The 6,422-nt window shown below is 45.2% G+C and overlaps 1 non-coding gene across 1 annotated transcript; it reads left to right on the forward strand.

Moving 5' to 3' along the window:
- The first annotated feature begins 3,093 nt into the window (after positions 1-3,093).
- LOC114808444 lies at positions 3,094-3,231 on the forward strand. The gene has a single exon (XR_003756292.1). It is a non-coding gene; the product is annotated as a small nucleolar RNA SNORA7 (small nucleolar RNA).
- Positions 3,232-6,422: the final 3,191 nt, after the last annotated feature.

Here is a 6,422-nt window from a genome sequence, read left to right on the forward strand (position 1 = left end):
AGTAGGTTGGTATTAGAGGAGTAGAGTGTGTGGGCCGGGTTGTAGTGCAAGAGGAGTGATAAGTGGTGGGGGGAGGGAAGATTAAGTGCTTTGAAGCAAATGATAAGGAATTTCTGCTTGATTTGGAGGGGAATGGGCAACCACTGGAGGTTTGTGAGAGGTGGGGAGAAGTGTGCAGAACATTTCAATTCCAAGAAGCAGAGTGAATCCAGGCCCATAATTCTAGTTTCTCTTTCTACTCCCACCTCCCGCCTCCTCGGTATTCTTCCTGCTGCCTTCCAGTTGACCATTCTATCACACTTTAGCACTTCCACCTGAACAAAAACAAGGGCAGGGAGAAGAGGTCAATCTATGATCAGGCCATTTTGCTCCATACTAGCAGTTTTTTTGTGAGTCGAGGTGGTAGGTAAGTAGTTGACAAGTATTAGAATTTTTAATTTTATCTGTGGTTTCCAATTATCCATTCTATTCATGCCCTCAGATAATTGAATGCATAAACTAATGATGAGACCGTTGGCAAGTGACGCATAATTGCAAAACCTCATCAAGCCTAGAATGAATGAATTTAAACAGAGTTTAGGCATGGGACAAATAGGTGACGAGCATCAAGCTTCCTTTTATTGTGTCATGGACACTCTGACCATGGTATAATTGCTTAATTAGAACATTTTGGAGACTCTCTGTCTCTCCTTACGTAGGATCCACCTTCCATTATACCCTCTAGGGGAAAAAAAAATCTTAGTATGAACAAGTTAACTGCTGCAAGTGGTTCATTAATAACTCATAATTATATGATAAACATCTGGCACATATGCATTTTCACATCTAAATACAGATAGTCTGCATGAAGATTAAGATAAATAAATTTCTGGTCAAGTGACTTTGCCTCAGCTAACTCATGGGTATTGTATAATATGACATTTTCCCAAATCTCATGCTTGAGGGAAATTGCAGATTTCACACACTGCACTCTCTCTCTGCTTCAGTCTCAGGTATGTAATTCCCTCATGCGTCTCCCCAAGCAGCCCACATACTACCACTGGACTTATGGGGAAAATCTTTTGAGGAAGCCCAAACACAAAAAGCACATCCAGCACTTCGAAGAAATTTCATCAGAGTCAACTATGAAGAGGTTCAAAAATAAGGAGCTAGTGGAATCCAAGATATTTTCCAGCAGCAGAGAAATCCATTGCAACTCGTTTTCATTGCTTAATCAATCATATTTATTGAGCACTTACTATGTGCAGAGCACAGTACTAAGCACTTGGGAGAGTACAATACAACAGAATTAGTAGACATGTTCCCTGCCCATAAGTGGGTATGTCATTAAAATAGGTGATAGGAAGGTGGCTAACCTGCTGCAGTGAATTGAGATGGGGGATAAGCTAGCAGAGGAGGCAGGATACACTTTTTTAAAGTCATGAAGAGAACTGCTAATCTGATGAGCAAAGTTTTCCCCTCTAAGAATTGCTTTCAGCAGTTGGCTGTGGGACTGGATTTCCAGTGGTTACATCTCTGGAACTTGTTTAAAATTATGCCTGACCAAGATTGACCTAATCAGAAAACTCCCTCCCTCCACTAGTGTCCACTCTTTGCAGTCTTTCCCAGGGCTTTTCCCAACCTTCTGATTATGTAAAACCCTCTCCTGAAAGGGAGTCTCAAGAACAGTTTCTGACTCTTCACACAGACTCAGTTAACTGCAATATTTGACTAACCAGCACATCTAGAAGCAGAATGGTTTAGTGGAAAGAGAACGGGCCCAGGAGTTGAAGGACCTGGGTTTCTGATCCTGGCTCCATCACGTACCTTTTGTGTGACCTTGAGCAAGTCACAACTTCTCTGTGCCTCAGTTTCCCTATCTGTGAAATGGGGAGTCAATACCTGTTCTCCCTCTTACTTAGAGTGAGAGCCCTATGAGGGACCTGTTGATCATGTATCTGCCCCATGCTTAGTGCAGTGCTTGGCACATATTAAGTGCTTAACAAATACCACAATCATCAGAATTATCTCATTCCCCTAACATGCTAAATACCACAACTCTGCTGGGTATCCATTTTTTTTCATCTTTATCTCATTTGGAATAGGATTGGATAAAATACACTACAAGACTATTTTTCACATTTTATATGCTAAAGTAATGCAACATTTCCTGTGAAAATCTACCCATTGTTTGATGCTGGATGCTCTGTTTTAAATCAATTTAATCAATCACATTTTTTCTATCCAAATGGCCACCACCCTGATTTGGGTTCTTGTCATGTTTCGGTTAGACTAGCATCTCGACCTCCTAGCTTGTCTCTGTTTTTCCAGCTTCTGCCTTCTCTAGTCCACGCTTTAGTCTGCTTCCTCTTCTAAAATGTCATTCTGCACAAGACTTCAAAAGGCTCCGATGGTTGTCCATTCCTTTCTTCTTCAAATCGAAATGCTAAACCATTGGCTTTAAGGCAGTCATTCAGCTCTCTCCCCACAACATGTCCACCTTATTCTCCCACTACACCCTGTTTGCACTTTGCACTCCTCTCGAGCTAACTTTCTCACTGTGATTGATTCTACATATTTGTCCCTCTGACTCCTTGCTCCCACCTTTCTTCCTTCCTATAACTCCTTCCCTAGACCACAGTTCACCCCATCTCCCTCCATAGTCAAGTCCTTCTGACATCATTATCTTCTATCAACTTTAACGCTTACTACAGTGTTTGGCACATAGTAAGTATTTAACAAATGCCACGATTATTATTCTATACTTCTATTATCAACAGCCATAGAATTTGTGTGAATGGCTTGTGTCTGTCAGTCCTCTTTTATGCTGTCCACTCCTTGAGTGGGGCACCCATATCTTTTACTCAAGACTATGAGCGACAGCAGGATACACAAATGGCTGCTGTATGGAGAGGTGAAACTGGAAAACTGAAAGCAGGTAGGGTAGAAGAAGTGTTTTAATGCACTGTAGAACAAAACTTCAGGCAAGGCTGCATCCCAACTGAAAACTGAACTTTAACAGCCGAGGTTAGACCTTCAGGCCTACTACCAACAAAAAAGAAATGGCTCTCTTTGATTAAAAGCTTCACATATGAGAAGAAATACATGGAGGCACCCCTCTCAGGGTCACACCTGGAGAGTCTCCACTACTCTACCAGTCTCGGCTACGGGAGGGAGAATCAAGCAGAGGCATACCCATTCCATTCTTAGCTTGGCTAGTGGCTAGCGAGTGGAAGGCAATCAGCTACAAGGCAAAACTCACCCTTGATGGGTAGCAGCGGCATGGGAGAGAGCCAAGGGCAGAGACTCGAGTTTACTGTGAGGAAGGCATCAGTGGTAAACCACTTCCGTATTTTTACCAAGAAAACTCTATGGATACACTACCAGAACGATTGCAGATGGAGATGGGCCGTTCTAAATGGCTGTTTGCCATGGTACTTGGCATTTAACCTGACTGATAAGGGACAGAGAAATATAATAGCAAGGGCACTGGATAAGTAAAGTGGAATCGCCATTTAGTTCTACCTCTGTGTCACTAAGGGTATATGTTTTTATATAAGGCAGTTATCATGATCCTTGGCCACCTCCTGTATTGAGGGACTCTTAACTGTAGGGGTCCCTCAAGGGTCAGTTCGTGGTCTCCTATTCTCCATCTACACTCATTCCCTTGGAGAACTCATTTTCTCCCACGGCTTCCACTATCATTGCTATACGGATGACACCCAAATCTATATCTCCTCCTCTGTTCTCTCTCCCTCCCTCCAGGCTGGCATCTCCTCCTGCCTTCCAGACATCTCTACTTGGATGTCCTCCCGCCACCTAAAACTCAACATGTCCAAGACAGAGCTCTTTATCTTCTCTCCCAAATCCTGTCCTCTCCCTGACTTTGCTGTTACTGTGGATGGCACAATCACTCATCCTATCCCGACTGGACTACTGCATCAGCCTCCCTTCTGACCTCCTAACATGCTGTCTCTCCCCACTTCAGTCCATACTTCACTCTGCCTGTATTATCTTTCTATAGAAACTTTCTGGGCATGTCACCCCCCTCCTCCAAAATCTCCAGTGGTTGCCTATCAACCTCCATATTGAACAAAAAATCCCCACTATTGGCTTCAGAGCTCTCCATCACCTTGCCTCTTCTTACCTCACCTCACATCTCTCCTTCTAAATCCCAGCCCTCACACTCCGCTCCTCTGGTGCTAACCTTCTCACTGTGCCTCATTCTTGCCTGTCCCTCCATCGACTCCAGGCCCACGTCCTACCTCTGGCCTGGAACGCCCTGCCTCCTCAAATCTTCCAAACAATCACACTTCTCCCCTTCAAAGCCCTACTGAAGGCTCACCTCCTCCAAGAAGCCTTCCCAGACTAAGGCCCCCTTTTCCTCAGCTCCCCCACCTTTCCGACTCACTCCCTTTGCTCTACCCTCTCTCCCCGCCCCACAGCATTTGTGTATAGATGTACATATCTATAATTCTATTTATTTATATTGAATCCTGTTTACTTGTTTTGATCTCTGTCTCCCCATTTCTAGACTGTAAACCCAGTGTAGGCAGGGGTTACTGCTGAATTGCACTTTCCAAGCACTTATTACAGTGCTCTGCACACAGTAAATGCTCAATATATACGATTGAATGAATGAATAGTAATCATTATTTTATGCCATTTATTAAATCCTTACTATATGCTAATAACTGTGGAAAATAATAATAATGCTCTTTGTTAAGAGCTTACAATATGCCAAGAACTGTCCTAAGCACTGGGGTTGATACAATACAATCAGATCAAACAGTCAATTACCACTTGGGGGATCACAATCTATTTTATTCCCATTTTATGGCTGGGGAACTGAGAAACAAAGATCTTGCCCAAGGTCACACAGCAGGCCAGTGGTAGAGCTAGAAGTAAAGTTCAGGTCTCCTGGCTCCCAATCTAATAATAATTATAATAATGTGTTTTAAGGGCTTACTATGTGCCAAGAACTGTACTAAGTGTTGGACTAGAGACAGAATAAGCAGGTCAGACACAGCCTTTGTCCTGGAATGCAGATTCTAAATGGGAAGGAGAATGGGGATTGAACCCCCCATTTTACAGATAAGGCAACTGAGGCACAGAGAAGCTAAGAGACTTGCCCAAGATCACAGAGCAGACATTCATTCATTCATTCAATAGTATTTATTGAGCACTTACTATGTGCAGAGCACTGTACTAAGCTCTTGGAATGAACAAGTCAGCAACAGATAGAGACAGTCCCTGCCGTTTGACGGGCTTACAGTCTAATCGGGGGAGCCAGACAGACAAGAATAATGGCAATAAATAGAGTCAAGGGGAAGAACATCTCGTAAAAACAATGGCAACTAAATAGAATCAAGGCGATGTACATTTCATTAACAAAATAAATAGGGTAATGAAAATATATACAGTTGAGCAGACGAGTACAGTGCTGAGGGGATGGGAAGGGAGAGGGGCAGGAGCAGAGGGAAATGGGGGGAAAAGAGGGTTAAGCTGGGGAGAGGTGAAGGGGGGGTGGCAGAGGGAGTAGAGGGAGAAGAGGAGCTCAGTCTGGGAAGGCCTCTTGGAGGAGGTGAGTTTTAAGTAGGTTTTGAAGAGGGGAAGTGAATCAGTTTGGCGGAGGCGAGAAGGGAGGGCGTTCCAGGACTGCAGGAGGACGTGGCCCAGGGGTCGACGGTGGGATAGGCGAGACCGAGGGACGGTGAGGTGGGCGGCAGAGGAGCGGAGCGTGCGGGGTGGGCGGTAGAAAGAGAGAAGGGAGGAGAGGTAGGAAGGGGCAAGGTGATGGAGAGCCTTGAAGCCTAGAGTGAGGAGTTTTTGTTTGGAGCGGAGGTTGATAGGCAACCACTGGAGTTGTTTAAGAAGGGGAGTGACATGCCCAGATCGTTTCTGCAGGAAGATGAGCCGGGCAGCGGAGTGAAGAATAGACTGGAGCGGGGTGAGAGAGGAGGAAGGGAGATCAGAGAGAAGGCTGACACAGTAGTCTAGCCGGGATATAACGAGAGCCCATAGCAGTAAGGTAGCCGTTTGGGTGGAGAGGAAAGGGCGGATCTTGGCGATATTGTAAAGGTGAAACCGGCAGGTCTTGGAATGGATAGGATGTGTGGGGTGAATGAGAGAGACAAGTCAAGGATGACACCGAGATTGCGGGCCTGAGAGACGGGAAGGATGGTCGTGCCATCCACGGTGATAGGGAAGTCTGGGAGAGGACCGGGTTTGGGAGGGAAGATGAGGAGCTCAGTCTTGCTCATGATGAGTTTTAGGTGGCGGGCCGACATCCAGGTGGAGACATCCTGGAGGCAGGAGGAGATGCGAGCCTGAAGGGAGGGGGAGAGGACAGGGGCGGAGATGTAGATCTGCATGTCATCTGCATAGAGATGGTAGTCAAAGCCGTGAGAGCGGATGAGTTCACCGAGGGAGTGAGTGTAAAT

Source organism: Ornithorhynchus anatinus, chromosome X5 (genome assembly GCF_004115215.2).
Source record: "Ornithorhynchus anatinus isolate Pmale09 chromosome X5, mOrnAna1.pri.v4, whole genome shotgun sequence".
Lineage (NCBI taxonomy): Eukaryota > Metazoa > Chordata > Mammalia > Monotremata > Ornithorhynchidae > Ornithorhynchus > Ornithorhynchus anatinus.